Here is an 18,807-nt window from a genome sequence, read left to right as displayed (position 1 = left end):
GTAGAAGTGAATTAATAATAGATTAATAGATAGATAGCTGGCTAACATATTTAGGGAATCTTTTTTATGCTTTTCCATCCCATTCATATATACAGAACTAATGATAAAATAACTCCGTGTACATCCAGCTTCCTAAGTATCTTCAAGATGTTCTTCAGTTGAACATGCTGGCCCCCCTCAACTGTGAGATAAAAGGACATTGTCATTGTGATGGAGGCATCCAGTTTTACCTTTCCCTGATATTTACTTCATTTGGCTCAGCCCAGGTCTAACAAGTGTAGTCATGGTAAGGCCAGCCTCTGGCCAGTAAGAGTAACTTGCACTAGCTATAGTGAGAGCACTAGCTTGGACATTTGCCTATTAGTATTTCTATACTGAGGTGGAACTTGAATTAAACATGTTTGTGTTATACGAAATTTAGGGAAACATTAGAGTTTCACATTCCATAATATAGATGTGCACAGGCTTTTCTTCAAGATTGTTAGCTTCGTGAAGGGGGGACATGCCTCACTTGCTCATGGTTGTATTCCTAGAACGTAGCAGAATGCCCGGACCATAGAAGCATCAATAAATATGTGGAAGGATTTTTTTAAATCGCATTTGGTACTTTTCCGTCATCTGTGAGACACGCACCCATTTTTATTTCCATTTTGGAGGTGAGGCTGAGAAACATTATAAGTTAACTCATGCAAGGTCACACAACCAAGAGACGGAACCAGAATGGAAGCATCTTCTGCCTCTAAGGCATTTGCTCTTTCTTGGGTAGTGTGGTACACTCAGGGTTCAGTAGGAAGAGCAAACATTCTGGAGTCTGATGGACCGGGATTTGAATTATAGCTCAACTACTCATTAGTTATATGTCATTGGGAATTTCTCAAATCTGTCCCCTGATGTTTTCTTTAAACCACAATGATATTTTCTCCCCTTCGAATCGGTCTTGTATTTTATTTAGTTTCCCATAAGTGCTATTTTTTTGGCATGGTGTAATTATTCAGCTGTAAGTACTCTCTCATTGGGGTCCTCTCTGGTTAGGTTGAATTCATGCTGCTTCCGTGACCCAGTCTTTCCCAAACCATTTCTTGAGGCATCCAAAATGGATTTAGCAGAGGGTTATATGCCCTCTTTGAAACAGGCTACTTTCAGATCCAAATTTCGTTTTGCCCTTCCAATTCAATAATTATAGCCTAAGACATTTTATGTTTAAAGCCTGAATGATTGTTTGCTTAGAATTGTAAGAACAAATTTGGAGGCCAGCTTAAGGCACTTAAAGGTTTAGCCTGCCCTGGAAAAAAATGCATTCTTTGTCTTGCATCGACATGTTAATAAAGTCTAAAGTTCCTGCACAAACAGAACTTGCTTCCGCGGGAATTATGAGAGCCTAAAGGGTGCGGGATCATAAATGGACTATATTAGTGAAAGCCATTTACCTAGCATGGCACACAGAGTTTTATTTAAGATTAAAGAAAACCCAGTAAGTAGAAAACACTAATATTCCTTCCAGTGGGGCAGTCAAGATGAGTCTTAACTTGATATAATAGAAATGTGTGTACTGTGAACAGAAGAACGTGTGCAATATTTGCAAAGTTATATTTTCATAATATTTTTTAACCCAAATTTGTATTCAATAGAAATACACTTAATATCTCATTTTAGGATCATTCTGGAGTCATGTAAAGGCAGTCATTTTAGCAGTAATTTATGACTTTATAAAGAGTATGTTAATCAGTTTGTGTATTGCCTTTAAACTCTCTGGACATGTGATTCCTAAAAATTATATTTGAACATAGAAAACTGCCATTTTAATGTTCTTCTGTCTCTTCAAGTTGACTTGATTTTTGAAAATTCTCTTGGAAGTAAATTCTAGAAGATCTGGGATTTTGGATCTGCCACAAGTGGATCCCGAGATTTTGGACCAGTCACTTTATCTCTGTGAGTCAGTTTTGTTATCGTGAAAAGGAAGTAATAACACACACTTCCTGTGGAGATATGAAGAGAAATTGTATGGAAAAGTCTTTACCCTGTGGAAAATGCAATCAAAGAGTAGTTACTCTTCCTGCCCCGTGTTTTTTGCGCTCTCCTGCTCTTAACAGAAACCCTTCATCATTGGCTTGTGTTGGGGCTGGCTTCCATAGTGTGAATGTTTATTCATTCTCTCCCCTTTCCCAAGCAGAGACCTAAAACGCAACACTGAGCTATTTTTGCTAAGATTGGCATTACTCAAGGAGCAGTCAACCGGTGGATGAAATAGGGACAAATGATTCATTTTAAGATAAGTTTTATTTAGCAGGCAATCTTCACCTGCAACACTCAGGTACTAAGTCTTGAGTCTGTACTTCATATTGAGACTTCAGTGGAATTGGTTAGACTTTAAAAGAATTATTACTTTCCTCCATGGTAGATAAATAAATGTAGGGGGGAAGAGCCAATTATTAGACAATTGATGTGTTACACACTTACATTTAAAAACTGTTTTGAGCCTAGAGTTAGACCTTCCACAGAGTACTTTTAAAGATACATTTTCTTATCTTCTGAAGTCTAGGAGGTTGTTGAAAATTTTTTCCATGTAATTATGCAAATTCACAAGTCTTAGATTTCTTTCCTGAAACCATCGAATAACACTTCAATATGTGGGCTCAGGAGGGTTATTTCAGGGAATAAAGAGATGTCATTATGTGCCATTTCGCCCATCAAAAAAAAAAAAAAAAACAGTAGCAATTACTGCATTGTAAAAGGAGTAAACTCAAAATGATCTTATTGCATTATCTACTAAAGGCCTGGGAAAGTTGAATAACTATTAGCTACTCTGCTCAAATAAGGCATTGGAGTACTTACTTGACAGAGGTTTGTTCGTGTTCTTTTCCCATCACACGTTGTATTTGCTTCTTTGAAAATAATTTCAAGACAAGTTATATCCTATGCTTCGGTTTTTCTCTCTACAGTGCCTTTATATAATATAAGGTCGGTCATAGCTCATGATATAAAATACTAGCTGTTGACTCACACTAGAAGAGCCAATTTTACAGACTGCCCGGATAAAGATGATTTTAATTAAATCGCACAAATCCCTTTGTACTGCAACCAAACCATACGCAGGCTGGCTGACTCTGAGCCATTCTGGCGTGTGTAGAGTTAACCAGGTTACCGGGCTTCCTAGTTAACTTCTTTCACCAGGAATGCAATTCGTGTTTACCTATATAAGGAAACCTGTTAGGCTGACCTGAGTTTGGCGGATTTTTGCGCTGACTGGGAGGCGTGGAAGCACACAGCCCGGAGAGGGGGAGTGATTCCGAGCTGGACAGAGCAAGCTTCCTGAACGCCCCAGTCATTCAGCTGATCCGAGGCAGCCTGCTTGGAGGACCTACAGGTTTGCCTCTTCCAGATCACAGTTGAGGAACAAAAACCCCGTCCTAGGAAAAATGGGGAAGCCGGTGAGTCTTACCGATCTCTCTCTGCTTGCTTCTGCTAAGGGGCACGCCTCACTGCTCTCACCCAGGAAGCAGAGGGAGAGGCGTCGCTCAGCCTCTAACTCCACAGCTCCTTCCTGAACAAACACAATGCTTCGCAAATACCTCCAGACAACTTTTCCTGCCTGTTTTGTACCCCAAGAATCCACAGAGGCAGTGATTTTCGCTCCTGAGACATTCCAGAGAGTGTTTTTTTTTTTTTTTTTTTTTTTTTTTTTTTTAAACTAGCCAAGAGTTTCTCTCCCACCGCGATGAGCAAACTTTCTCATCTTTGTTGCACTGTGAAAGAGTGGAGATGAGCTCTGGGGTGCTTTGCGAGAAGGCTGAGTTCCCCAAGGAAGTAATAGTAAATCTAAGTGGGGTTCTTAAAACCACAGGCAGTGTGATAGTCTGCAGAAGTGCAATTTGTCACTAAAAAGGCAGTCTGAAGGTATCATTTTTCATTCATGCGGCAGCAAAATCCTTGCATCGTGCACATGTAATAAAGGACACCTTCTGAGACACTGAGGAAAGAAAGAAGCCGAGCGGGGCTCTTTGTTCTAGACAATGTAAAGAAGCCCACTCTTGTATTTTGACAAGTAGCGTATGTCTATTTATACATAAGGCAAGAACGATGAATAAAGGCTGTATGTCAAAGGCATTGCAGTCGATTGAGTTAAATTTTGGCTCTATTCTATATGTAGACAAAAATTGAAATCTGAATGTAATTAAACATGGAAATGTGAAAGTGTTTAACAGACTTGCAGGGGAATTTTAGTAATACTCGGGAATGGTCAATTATCAGAGGCAACTGAGTGAGAAAGAAGAAAAAGCCATTCCAGCTGAGTTCTGGGGCGTAGGTAAAACTTTTGAAAAGACAATCGTTTTTTTTTTTTTTTTTTAATAGTATAGCCATCCAAAGTGATTTTGGAATTGGGTACAAATTTTTATTTTTTTATGGCAAGGTGGTTTTATTAATTGGGTGAGCTTGGATAATTGTTTTGAACGATTTGACTGTTCATCTCGCAGAGAAATATTGTCGTTGTCTGTCGCAGCGACTTAATCCTAAGGGTTTGGGGAGCAGGCAAGTGGCACAAGGACCCAATTTCCAATTTCTCATATTAAGAAATTATTTTTTAAAATTAATTTCAAGAAAAGTAATCAGCGCAAACAAGCAGATTTGAGAGAATGGCCACTTGTTTAAAAATTGCAAGTCATAGTCCATTCCCTAGTGAGGCTATTGGTTTAATACAGGGATTGACAACTGCTTATTCATAAAAACAAAAGCTATGGCCAGTTTTATTTGGCGCGCTCGACTTGAAAAAGCCTTACTGTTCGCGGTAACACAGTTTACATGAAACCTGCTCACCTCAGTGGGAATGAAACCGAGAAAAGCAGTGTGTGTGTAATACAGTAGATGTCTTAGTAAATAAAATTAATAACACAAGCAACAGAACTGAGAAGGCTAATGCAAATGTTTTCGAGCTTGTTATCTCCTAGGTACTGCTCAGAAAAACAGGAGTCTTGATATTGTATTGCTTTTGATGGGAATTAGGAACCCAGGAGACACAAAACACTATTTTAAAATAGACGGTTAATAACAGATGTTTACACCGGGTTGTCTCACCCTGCCGAAGAGATGGCCCCAAGCCAAATCAACTAGCACGTCTGCCATTTTTTCTGTGAGTTGATATGTACGCAGTTATTATACACTAATTACATCAACAGCCAAAGGAATATATAACCAGAAAGGTAGATAAGTCTCCTAGGGTGAGGAACGCTGGGGGTAAGCTTGGGGTTTGGGGAATCTCCTGTTTAGAGTTCTCCTTGCCAGTGTCTTATGAATTACCGTCAATGACTAGGAGCCCTGACTCCTGAATCTACTTACCTTTGGCTGCTCGGCAGCTCATTTGGGGGCAGTAACAGTGATTATTGTATTTAACACTTTGCCATTAATAGAGTTCCAGGAAGATTCCTTCTTGAAGATTAAAGCTATTTCAGTGTCAGAACTAATCCTTCAATGAAAGGCAGGTAGGATGTGGTGGTGTTGCATTAGCTCTTTTTCGAGTCACTGGTGCTGCGTGCTTGTGTGGACGTTGGAACCATTCGGCAGCCTCCGTAGGTCTGTGAGATGTTAGTAAGTGTCCTGGTGAAGGAGGATGAAAAGTCCTGGGGGCGGAAAAAGAGAGTAACGGAGCATCAATACAGTCCTTTGCTAATGTATGTTGTGACTCCCCGAAAAAGTGCAGCGTATGAAGTATGGTTTGCTGCAAATTTACCTGATGGCTCCATTTTTGCCTGATCATCCCAAGGAACATTCTCTAAGGCAAGGCTTCCCAACAGATGGGCCACAGAGTACTGGTAGGTGATCAGTGGGTTGCGGAGATGCCCAGGACTTGATCCTCCTCGGCATCTGGGTCATCTAGCTGAGCCTGGGCTGGGCGTTTCCCCCTGAAGGCTATCCATGGACCACGTAGCTTCCTCAATTTGCCCCAGTATGTTGTACAGATAGGGTCAATTTCTATATCTGTCATGATGTGTAAAAGCTAGGAAACCGTCTTTGACAATCCAGGCCCAGAATACAGATAGAGCCAGTGAAAATTCAACTACACTGTGTTAACCCAAGCCTTGGGGCTCAATGTGATGAAAAATACCCTAATTTTTATCATCTTTCATGCTACGGTGGGGATGTCAAGGTCCTCTGTATGTCATCCAGTTTTCCCCCTTTATTCTATAAAGAATTTAAATAAGTATTTTTGCGTGTGTTGCTGTCATCGTCATTGTTGTTCTATTCTTTTTTTTTTTTTTTTTTTTTTTTTTTTTTTTTTGCGGTACGCGGGCCTCTCAGTGTTGTGGCGGCCTCTCCCGTTGCGGAGCGCAGGCTCCGGACGCGCAGGCCCAGCGGCCATGGCTCACGGGCCCAGCCGCTCCGCGGCATGTGGGGTCCTCCCGGACCGGGGCACGAACCCGTGTCCCCTGCATCGGCAGGCGGACTCTCAACCACTGCGCCACCAGGGAAGCCCTGTTGTTCTATTCTTAAAGATCTCCTGGAAAGCTGATGGCAAAGTGTTTCCTCCTGGGATCCTTTCTAACGTTTTGTTATCATTTATACTTCCCTTTCTCAAACTGCTATCACAGTGTGTTTGGCTGAGATTCTCCTGCCGCCAGTGTGGCCTAGTCCAGAGGCAATGACATAAAAGAACCTGGTTTCAAAAGTTATTTATCAATCGTAAATTCTTTCCTTAGACCCTGTACCAAATCTGTATACAGCATTCCTATCCCTGGTGAACTTTCTCTGGCTTTCTCTGCCTACCATTTGACATCAATTACCTTTTCAAAAACATTTTGTGTTATTAATTCCTGTTACATTCATTCAGCAAATATTTATTGAGTGCCTTTTGAAGTCCTATGCTAAGTACTCGGGAGGAAAAGCGGGTGTACAAGAGACAGATGAATTTAAACCACATCTTCACGCAACTGATAGTATTTCCGCAAAGAGAAGTCTCATTGCCTGCATGGTGTGTAGCATTTGAAGTATGATTTGCTACAAACTTACTCGACCACTCACTTTTTTGGCTGATCGTCCTGAGGGGCACTCTTGAAGTCAGAGCTTTCCAACTTGTGGGCAGAAAACAGGTAACACACAGGTCAAGATGTTCATGCTTTCAGTGACCAGATGATTTCCAGGTCGGAATGTGTCTGGTAGATGCCCTGCAGAGCGCCTCTAAATGACAGGGAGCTCTCTGTCATTTAGATATAAATATAAATAGGATGATACCTATTTATATTTTGCTAATGTGTTCTTCAAGGCCACATTTTCTTGGATTGTCAGGGGTTCCCAGGGCACCACATTAAGAAGAGAGGTTTCCAGAGTACTAGGTAACTCGACAGCTTTTATACTGGCTTTTAACCACTGGAAATTACTAATTGTCCAGTGACAATTCTTAGGAGGCTGGCAAGAGCACCTGCTGTTACTTCTAGGGTTGTAGATGTGAGGCTTAGAATCAGGGACTGTGAATCAATAACTGGTTTGTGCCAGTAGGATTTTCGAAGTATCTAGGACATTGGCAAAACCAATTTAAAATATATTTATGTTTGAAGAAAGCTTGGCTGGCGAGGTGATAGACAGGACTAGACTAGGACTTCTAGTTAAATGTAATAGTACATTTCCATTTTTTAATTAATTGCTTGCAATCACATGTAAGGGAATCTTCTGTGAGTGAAGCTTTCGGAGAAATTGAGTTTACTTTATCTATTATTGCCCAGGGTTCCGTTAATTTTGTTTTTTATTTAAAAGGAAAATGAAAATGGATAGCAATGCTTTGTGGAATATAGCATTCTCAGATATGCTGGGTGCTTAATAGCTGGATCTGCATAAAGATTGGCTCCAACTGCCTCACTCTCTCTTGTGAGTTGTTCTTCACTTGTCTAAACTTGAGACAGACATGAAATTAGGCAGAACCTCCTCAATTTGACAGTTTCAGTTTTAACACGTGACAGAATTGGAATTTTGGTCAAAGAGCTCGAGCCAGGAAATACTGCATTATTTATAGCTATTGTTCTGCAACAGAGGCCTTGGTTATTTAAACCAGAATTATTCCCCCCTCCCCCATGAGTATCTAATTGTGCAGCTATTTCGATCTGTACTGACAGAGTCATCATGTATTGCCTTGGGGAACAAAACAGTACATAAACTACTAGAGAACAGATAACAAGTTTATTCGAACTGATATACTTGGCTTAAAGCTAAGAAACAAAAGAATAGCCGTGTTTCCCAAGTTTCTTCCAAAGGAGTGGATGGTGGCTTTGGCTGAGTCATCTTAAACTTCTCTGGGATTCAATTTCCTCATCTATCACTGGAGACGTAAATACACAATTCACTGGACAGTTATGAGTATTGAAAGCACCTAGCACAATGCTGGGCAGGAGGCCAATCAATAAGTATTAGTTGGATCTGAAATGTGTCAGGGTGGGTGAGGCATCCTCGAGTAAACAGTTAAGGGGTGGGGACTTCCCTGGTGGTCCAGTGGTTAAGACTCCGAGCTCCCAGTGCAGGGTGCCCCGGTTCGATCCCTGGTCAGGGGACTAGATCCCGCATGCCGCAACGAAAGATCCCACGTGCGGCAAACAACAACAACAAAAAAAAGGCAATCGAGGGGTTGAAGAAGTAGAAGACGAACACTGGTGTCCCGTATGTCATTTTGCCCACTCGGTGATTTAAAATATGCTTTTCACTGAAGCATGATATACTTTCTAATGTCTTGTACCAGGTCCTCTTTTCTAATTTGTGTTACCTGTTTGTCCCCTGTAGGTTTTGTGTTTGAGACCCTTGTTCTAAAGGCTTCGGTAGCAATCTATGTTATCTCAAACATAAGTTTCCCCCTTTTAAGGTGTTTTCCCCAAAGTAACACATTTTATAAGCAAGACAAAAAATACTCATTTGGTATGCATTAATTTGACAGCTTGAAAGCTTTCCAACAGGAGTGGTGGGAGGGACTGGGCTAGTAAGTTCATTGATAAGATCCACTTGTTTTATTAACAATAAGTAGAAATCTCCCTGGCTTCAGTTCATAACAGTGGTTTTTTTCCAGGGGTCTTGAGGATGGACTTCTCTGAGGCGCTATGCCCCCAAGGTTATCCTCAGATCCCACTCTCTTTCTACCACTCCCCACCCATCACATCCCACCCCAGTGGAATATAACATTTAATCTGATGTCGCTCCTATGATGTGGACGGGATGTGTCCTGTGGGCTGATGTGCCCTGCCAAAAGTTCACTCCCGGCTAAGGCAAGTGGGAACCGTACGGTGTTGGTTTGATGAGGAAACCGGGCAGCTGTATGAGTCAGCTCAGGCTGCTATAACAAAACAGCACAGACTGGGTGGTCAAATCCCAGACATTCATTTCTCAGAGTTCTGGAGGCTTGTAGATAGGCGTCTTCTCACTGTGTCCTCACATGATGGAGAGAGAGCAGTCTCTCTCTCTTCCTCTTCTTATATAGGTGCTAATCCCACCATGGCGATCCAGCCTTCATGACCTCATCTAACCCTACTTACCTCCCAAAGGCCCCATCTCCAATATCACCGCACTGGGGGTTCGGGCTTCAACATATGAACTTGGTGGAGGGGGCACAATTCAGTCCACAGAAGTGGCTTTATCAAAACGTGGATCAAGTGACTCTCTATTTCTGACTTATTTTCATTGAACTTGAGATAACCTCTATCGTAAGATACAGCATTAAGAAAGAAAAAACATTCTTCCATTTAGACCCTAACAGTGTTTTCTTATCATTGAAACATTTTATGCTACTTTTATTGAAAGAATTCTTCTAGGCTTATTTAGAGCAATGTTTTACAAAAATCATGTATTCCTCCTGTGCGTACATAAAATGGAAAATATAGTCAGGATAGACTTTTTAAGATTCCAACTTTGCTAAATCACTTTTCATTTGGAGTTGTCATGTGTGTGCTTTTCTGCACGATGCCATCATGTTCTGTGCCAAAATACAGCATTTCTTTTTAAAGAGCTTCTCTACTGTCTCTGAGTCTCTACCAAAAGGTAACAACCAGAACTATCTTCCTTCCTCAGATGGTCCTACCTGGGAATGCAGTTATCCCTTCGTACCCCCCGGAATATCCACCAAGTGACTACACTTGTCAGTGCGCTCATTCTTTAGCCCTTCTGACACATTTCCACAAATGTGTTAAGAATCAGCCCTCTTGGTGGGTTCCATTGGTCTCCTAGGTGTCTGTCCAGATGACTTTCCTCTAGTCCCACCTGAGCCCTAAGAGGATCTCTTTCTGGCCTGGGGGAAACCCTTCCTCCTTTTCATTTCTTTGAGAGGCTTTGCCAAGCTTGTGACTTCTCTTCTCCTAATGTGGGGGGCTTGTTTCAAATAATGCCTAGAACTCAATAGAAGTGACAAAAATATGAACTTCTGTGACCAAGAAGGTTCATGGGTGGGCAATGACAATTGTATCATGACTGCCCCCTGGGCAGCAACAAGTGTAAGATACATCCCAATGTCAGCCTTGTTAAACTGGAAAGCATTTCCCCCGAGAACTCAGGAAATAGAGTGTATCTCCCCCATCCCACAGGGATGCCTAAAATCTCAGCATTATAGAATGATTTAATTGTCTTTTAAGGTGTCAAGAATGTTTTAGTAGAAATTAATGGCTCTAGAGAGAGCAACAATTGTAGTTGCTGTATTTACTGCTTTGGCGTGGGTTTCTTTCCCATTAAGATGAAGTAAGAAGGCAAGAGCCTGTGAAGACGGGACAAGGAATGGGATAGAGATGAGGATATAGGAATGGAAAGAAAGCAGGAAAAGAGAGAAAAAGGAGAAGCTCAACATTCATTCAACAATATTTATCAAATTCCTGCTTTGAACCAGGCATCACCCTACATGCTAAGACCGAAGTGGTGCCTGCCCTCAAGTACATAACAGTCTAGTGTAGGAGACAAGCGTTGATGACATATCATGCAAACAAGAGTAAAAGTCTGCTTAGAATAAAAGCTATATAGTTATATGTTGCCGTGAGATTGTACTGGGAGGATTTAGATAATCAAGGGAAGTCAGAGAAAGCTTCCCCAAGAAAGGGGTGCTTCAACTGAGAGGTAGTAGGAAGGGATGTGAGTCAGTGTTTGGAGGGGTAGGAAATGGCCAGACCGTATCAGGGAGTTTTCAACAAGGGATGACATTTGTCTTTCAGAAACACCACATTGGCAGCATCCTGGAGACTAGATCAGAGGGCATCAGAGTGAATGTGGGTGAGCCTAAAAGAGGAGTCCAGGGAAAGATGATGTCTACTTGTACTAATATCGTGGAGGTAGAGAGGAAGAGAAGTGGGTGGATTTCAGTTATATTTCACAGGTGAAATAGACAGCAGTGGGTAATGAATGGGACATGAGCGATGATGAGGGACCAGGAAGCGTCAAGGCAGACTCCCAGGAATTTGGTCCAGGTAACTAGAGGAATAGTAGTGTCATTAATGATGTAGGGAACAATGAAAGTTGACCTGGTTTGACAGTAGAGAGAGGAATCATTTGTAGCCTGATGGAGTGGAAGATGCACAGGTTTTGAGGCCGAAAGTCTTGCCGTGGGTTCAAGTCCTTACTCATCCGTTTACTAGCTTTGTGATGCTAAGTTTGTCTGAAGCTCAGTTCTCCCATCTTTAAAATGAGGGGAATTCCCTGGAGGTCCAGTGGTTAGGACTCCCCGCTTCCACTTCAGGGGGTACAGGTTCGATCCTTGGTCAGGGAACTAAGATCCCGCAAGCCGTGCAGCATGGCCAAAAAAGAAAAAAAAAGAAAATGAGGCCGTAAACATCCACCTCACAGGGTTGTTGGGACAATCAACATAACTTCGGATATGGTCGAAGGTCCTACCTACATGAGTTACTTTTATTATTCCAAAATTGACCAGCAATGAAGCCTGGAGGAAGAGTGGCTATTTTCAAGAACTTCCGAGGGGGTGGGGTGGGGTGTGAGACTTTTGACAGCTGAGATCCCAACACTCTGTAAGTTTACCTTAGTGAAGTTTCGCCTTGTTGACAATGTACAGGGCAGCTATTGGCTTCAGTTGGCCAGTGAATTCCTTCTATTTCGTTCCAACCCCCTCTCCTCCTCTCTCTCAGCCTGGATTAAGGGATCCCATATAGGAATACGCTACATTGCTTTTCTCAGCTGAGATCCCTTATCACTTGTAAGAGGACTATAGGATTTAGGAAAATGTAACCGGAGAGTTTGCACTAACAGATGATCACAGTCGATTAACTACGTACTCCCTGTAGGGTTTGGGTGAAGGCTTTCCCATTCTGTTTTTCTAGCATCAGTTTAGCGAGAGCATTTTATACGACATATGTAATTCCGCTGCCCTTGAGTGACCTCAGTGAATTCCATTCTGGTTTCCAAATATTCCCTCATTAAAGGGAGCCATTAGACAGTGAAAGCTGCAGCCATCGGGTTAGGAAAACGCTGCAATGAGCAGGTGAAAGGGCAGAAGGGCGTTAAGTCCCCCGTGGAAACCAGGTATTAGCGTCCCTCTCTGCAGGTGTTCTGGCGTTGTAGGATCCTAGTCACTATGAAAAGTCTCCCCCTGTTGCCTGGTTCCACTTCTTTCCCTCTGTTCTTGACCCACTATTGTCTCTTTATAGCCACATTTATCTCTCACTGAATTATCAGAGAGATTAAGTGTCCCATGCAGACCCCATTCAGTTATTTTTCCATGCAAGAAACACTTATTTTCATACAGAAAAATGGGTGGGAGGCATTTTATTTCGTTATTCCACTTGTTTGGGTAGAAGAATGTGACACATTTGTATGACTTTTCGGATAACCAAGTTGTGCTTGGTTCTCCATCTGGATATTTGAGAGTTTACTGTATACACCCAGGCAGGGATTTGGGTGTGTGGGAGGAGTGGAGAAGGAAGTGGAGTGGAAGCTGTTATCTGAATTAGAAGTCTTAGGCATGCTTTTAAGACCTTCCTCTTTCCACCACCTTCCCTGCCTTTAGAATTTTTTCTCTGTGTGGTCCGTTTTGATGCAAATGCATTTCAACGTATAAGAGCAAGGTAAAAAGGCGATTCCAAATCCGAATTGTATCTCCCAAGGGAGCTGCCTTTTCACTTCATAAAGACCCACGTGGCTTTAGTTTTGCTGAGTTCAAAGCAGGAGCACTCAGGAGAAACTTCTAATTAGCATGTGCAATAGTAGCTGCTCCAAGTCTGGATGTTTGAGTAGTCACAATGCAATAGCAGGAGCTAGACGGCGTCAAACCAGAGAGAGTTCACTTTGTCTGTGAATGTAGGGACCTGCCGATAGTAAATCATTTGCCACTAGTTCAAAGATAAAGAGGGGACCTGGTAGAATGATCCAAAGTGAAGGTTGCAGCAAAGAGAAAGCACATCAGACATCACAGTGAATGAAAAATGGTGAGAACTTCTGTTTCCAGGCCCCCAAATAAAGTCCTTGCAAAGATAAAGATGTGAGCTTTGCACACCATCAGGCCTTCTGATCTGTTTATCCTGCTCAGGAAGACTGAAACTGGGGAGGAGGAAGGTCTCCGCCAACAGATCGTAGGTCATAAATTAGTTAATAAAATCTGTCCCGTGTTATCTCTGAAGCAGTCTATTTTATATATACTTGTCCATTTGATTTATTTGTTTCTCTGCTTACTCCAGGCTGTATTTTGGTAGCATAAGTCAATATGTGAGTTTTGGATTATACAAAAGTTTATTTTTAAATGACCTGCCTTCTGTGGGGAAAAGAACAGTTGTGTGTGTGTGTGTGTGTGTGTGTGTGTGTGTGTGTTGTATATAACTTATTGCTGTTGATCAGGAGTTTCACAGTTAACTTTAGATGTCAATATATAACACTAGAAATTCCAATGAAACGTGAATATTGTTATATGCCAAAATATATTTATCATAAAATTAATTTTTATTGCTGCTTCCAAGACCTTTTCAGGGCTTATATAGTTCCTGTAGAATATTTCCACATACTACTGTTAGTACACCCAGTTCTTGTTTTATCTATTAGAGTCACTATGGATGATATAGCTGACACTCTTTGTGTCTGTGTATGTATCTATGTATGTTACATGTATACAAATAGATGTTTCCCTTTGAAAGTTTGGATAAGCTGTAGCCATTGTTGACTGATTCTTTTTGAAGTCGAATGAAACTTAAGGAAAGAAAAGGTCACTTTTTTTTAAGACCAAATATGATGATTTAAAAGTTATGTGGAAGTGCAAAGAGGTCAGGGGTAAAACAAAGAAAGGAAAAGAAAAAAGAGTATAGGAAAGAAAAGAGTAGCAGGAGATGATAGAGGAAAGGAGTTTTCAAAGCAACGAAAATCTACTCTCCCCTCCCCAGCCAAGTCCACCCTCCATCTATAAACAAAAGCCTAGCAAACAAGCAGGTGGAAGACAAAGGGATCAAGAAAAGAAGGGGCAAGCCACAAATTGCTAGAAAATACTGGGGACCAAAAAGAGAGAGAGACGGAGAGGGAGAGGGAGAGAAAACAAAACACAAAAGAAAGGGTGAGAATGAAACTTCACGGGAAATGCTTGCAAAATTAAAGCAAATGGGCAGGAAAAGCCAACTACAGAAGTAAGTAAGAAATGAGGAGGTAAAGGTAACATTAAAAAATCAAGAAATAGGAGAAGAGACAGAAATGGTCGTTGTGCTTGAGTCGGTGGGGCTGAGAAGACATTGTTCTCTAGGTGTCTTGATAAAAAAGAGGATTAGATGGCACAGAAATGAAAGTGGGCAAGTGATGGAAGACAGCAGGAATCAGGTGAAAGGGGCACTATTGTTCCACGTGACAAGACAGCCAGCCAAGGGGTAGGTGCCAGAGACTGGCTGCGGAATAATGTCCTGGCGGGGTTCATCCCGGTGAAACTGACCCCTAGAAATGGCAGGGCTTGTCTGGTTTTTGTAATTAGTCGTATTCTGTAATAGTAGTGTGAACGCAGTTTGCTTTATTTATTTATTTATTGGCTGGGTCGCGTCTTAGCTGCAGCAAGCGGGATCTTTCATTGCGGCGCGCGGGCTCTTAGTTGCGGCACGCAGGGTCCAGAGCACGTGGGCTCTGTAGTTGCGGCAGGCGGCCCCTCTAGTTGTGGCGTGCCGGCTTAGTTGCCCCGCGGCATGTGGGATCTGAGTTCCCTGACCAGGGATTGAACCGGCGTCCCCTGCATTGCCAGATGGATTCTTAACCACTGGACCACCAGGGAAGTCCCCGCAATTTGCTTTTTAAATGTCCCTACTCAGAAACCACCAGCGTAGCAGGAATCCTGGCTCCTTAGCTCTGAGGTGCTCCAGAGCTGATTGGCTATTCCTGATTTAATAAATGATTATTCTAGGGCAGTGGCCCTAGAATTATTCTAGCCTGGTAGCCTAAAGAGTTAATCCTCCAAATGCCTTCCATACTCCCAGGAGTCATTTACTGAGCCAGAAGAACCTGGCTTAATATTTATTGAACGCTTTCAATTTCTGAAGGGGAGTGGGAGGGAGAGGGTGTCTTTTCTGAATCCATTTCCACTATCAAGCTTTACCCAAGTACCCGATGCTTGACTCCCTAACTGCGAGGCTTAAGAGAGCCTGCGCGTGAAATTCCAAATCCAGTCTCTTGTGGGTTTGGACTCGCTCGTTTATTTTTACTGTGCTTCGCTCATAATAACTTACGTTTGTAATTCAGCAACCCGAGGAATTGTCTTCATGGCACGTTCGGACCTTACAGTCGATCACACGCTTCAAGGTCCATTTCAGGAAATGAGTTTGACATAGCATGTTAATGGTGAATTATTCATTCTTACCTGCAGCAGGGCATGATGTTCATAGTGGGCCCGGAAAGCTTACCGGTTGTTGAGTCAAAGTTACGCAGCTGTATTTAAACCTTCAGCGGGCAGTTCTGAAGATGGCAGACTTTACTTTGATACCGTGCCATAGCACCTCCATTAGTGCCCTGGTTAGAATGCAAACATCTGCTCACTTTTATTGCCCCTGTGTTACTTAAGATGGTCTGTTTCTTGATGACGTAAATCACTGGAATCAACTGGCTATTTTTAAAGACTCTTTTAGTGTTTCCCTGAAACCATCACTCTTTACATTTGTTTAATAGATCATGGACCCTTTAGGTACACGAAAATTGTAAAGATCATGTTTTCTACCTTCCTGACCTTTTTCAAGGATGACATTATGACTCAAGGCCCCTGGCCTGCTGTGGAATGCGTTGTCTTTGGGGGTTGTGTGCACCGTAGGTTTACATCAGCACATGAGGTCAAAAGAAACCTCACATTTTCATTTACGGAATATGGGACAGCCGACCTACTGGTTTGTGCTCACTGACCGTGGCTTTGTGGATTTGCCCAGTTGAGTTTGCCCCGCAAGGGTTTGCTATTTCCTCCCCTGCATACTTACGTTACCCTGACGTGTGCCAGGCAATCTATTTGCCCTCCAGGCTATGCTCGTGTCCAGCACAGATAAGCTTCAGGGCAGCAAGGACCGTCACTTAAATTCCAACAGACTGGCTGTATTCCAGGGCCTCTTGGTGGGCAATTTTATCTTTTATGGCAAGTAAGGGTTTGAAGCCAGTGGGACTGCTCAAGAAAATGAGATCCATGAAACAAAGGCTCTACCGATGGGATAAATAAAACCCATCAATTATGATCCCAGATTTGAAAAAAGACTGGCAAAAGGTTTAATGAATACTATAATGGCTCTCCCTAGCCCACTGATCGGAAAGGCTTGGGAGGGCATGTCTGTACATACTGGGTCCTCTAACTTGTAGAATGTTACAGAATAGGCCAGATAGGTGAGAGCTCTCATGGCATTCCATAAAATAGGGCTCTTAATCAAATCCTAGGATTGCATGGAGGCAGGAGGTTTCCATGGAATTCCCAAGTGAGAATACTGGAGGATGATAATTTGAAGATTGTGAAAGTTCCTGAAATTTGCCAAAGAATTAAGACCAGACTAATTAGGAGCTCTGAGAGACCAGACAGAACAAATGTGGAAATATTAGGTTGTAATGATTTCTGTTTGTTTCTTATTCTTTCTGGGTTCCAAATATTGAATTTGTGAAAATGGAAGGGAGGAAATGAGTGTGTACCAAAGGGAAGCAGTTAGGGGGTGGGAAAAAACACGCCCACCGCCTCATGACAGGGGAGACAAGAAGAATGGGATGGAGAAACTTGAGGCCTGGAGTAAATGTAACAACTATAATGGAGTGTTTAAGAAAAAGAATCTAGTGTTCCGTAAGTCACAAATAGAGGGATATGAGAAGGGAGATAAATTAGAGTTCAAATTAATTTCATTTAATTAGTTGAAAAGACTAGATGAGTGGTCTTCAAACTTTTTCAATATTTCTCAGTATTCCTTTCCTCCCTCCCCGCCCCCCCCCCACACAGATGTGCACATGATGCAAATTATTCCCCTATAAATAAACCAAAATAAAACCAATACATATGTGTTGCTTCCCATCCCAGCTAAGGAAAGATACAGAATAGAAGAACCCACACTGAAGAACCATCACTAGCTGTTAATGCCCTGTTAGGAAGTGCAGAATGGCATAGAGGTTAGGAGAACAAATTTCACTGGGGGAGAGGGTGCCCGCTAACAAGCTTTTGCCTTTGTCGGTTAATACTGCTTTTGCTCCAAATCACTCAGAATTGTTTAGACTTCCTTCAGAGGTCCATGGACTTAGGCGGGACTTAGGATCTCTGTTAATATAACTTGATAGCATGTTGAGACAGTGACCTGCCAGAGTTGAAGGTGGACATTCATTTTCTACCACCCTGTCCATTCGGTTCACAATGGACAGCTTTATAACTTTACAGAATCTTTCTGAGACTAGATCAGCCTGAAGCTTGGTATATCAAACGTTACTCAGTATAATTGAACTAACGCTATGAAAATACTCAGGGGTTGCCAACAACTGTTGTAACACATGTTGGCTCAAAACTAGTTTTTAAGAGTTTTGCCTGGTGACAAATTCTCTGTGAAATACTTGAACAAACTAAGTACAAAGTTAAAATTTGTTTGGAAGGTGATATTTTACCCAGACTGGTTTTGTATTTCCTCTTGGATCAGCAACATGTTAGTCCTTTTAGAAATCTACATGTCCTGAAGACCCATTTCAAGAGGGCAAAACCCCTAATCGACAGCAAAATCCTGTTCCTATAAATATGCAAAGATGGCAGCAATATTGAATGAAGGAAATGAATATCTGTAGCCATTTCCTCTTCCCGTCACTCTCAAGGAAATGTTCTTTGGATGGGAAAGAAAACCATGTTGAAGTCATCCTATGATTATTAATAATTGTAGATTTCCAAAGTACTTCATTGCTGAAGTCTTCTTATCGTAAACGCTTAATTGCACTTTTTCCTCCTCTTAAATGCCAAGGCACAGATGAATGAGTTATTTACTTGTTTTACCGAAAGGTAGTTTACAAAATTTGTATCCCTCTTGTAGTGTTATATAACAAAGAGCACTGAGGAGAACGCTTCGAATTTCCCATCCTTCACGTGAGCTGTATGAAGATTCAAGAGCACATATCTTCCTTGCTAAGTGATCTCAGATCCTTAAGTATAGATGTGTTTTCCTTTACACATATCTGATGCTTCAAGAGTGCTTATTTGTCATAATACCTTTCCGTGGTCGTGTCAGTTACTCTCCCTCTTACCGAATAACCAACAGGCAGAACAGTCCAGAAGTTCAACTTCAAACAAAGAGCTTGAGACATCCCTACCTTCATGCCAGAATTTGGATCATCTGGTAAGACTGTGTAATTTGGTTTCTTAAGTAGAAAAACTGTAGAAGCAGAAGCTGGGGCCTGCCAGCTTTATTGTTCCATGAGTGACCC

At 41.9% G+C, this 18,807-nt stretch overlaps 1 protein-coding gene across 4 annotated transcripts in view; it reads left to right on the top strand.

Moving 5' to 3' along the window:
* Positions 1–18,807, top strand: part of MID1 (midline 1) — a 670,305-nt gene that overhangs the window by 255,426 nt on the left and 396,072 nt on the right. Inside the window, exon 1 of one of the 4 annotated variants that reach the window (XM_055086313.1) lies at positions 3,291–3,428. The exons of the other annotated variants lie outside the window; for them this stretch is intronic. The gene's annotated coding sequence lies outside the window, so the exon portion shown is untranslated. Of the gene's footprint in view, positions 1–3,290; positions 3,429–18,807 lie in introns of those variants that run through there. 4 annotated transcript variants of the gene reach the window in all.

Source organism: Physeter macrocephalus, chromosome 7, assembly GCF_002837175.3.
Source record: "Physeter macrocephalus isolate SW-GA chromosome 7, ASM283717v5, whole genome shotgun sequence".
NCBI classification, from domain to species: Eukaryota; Metazoa; Chordata; class Mammalia; order Artiodactyla; family Physeteridae; genus Physeter; species Physeter macrocephalus.
Note: the sequence above shows the minus strand (reverse complement) of the source record. Positions and strands in the feature narration are given on the sequence as shown.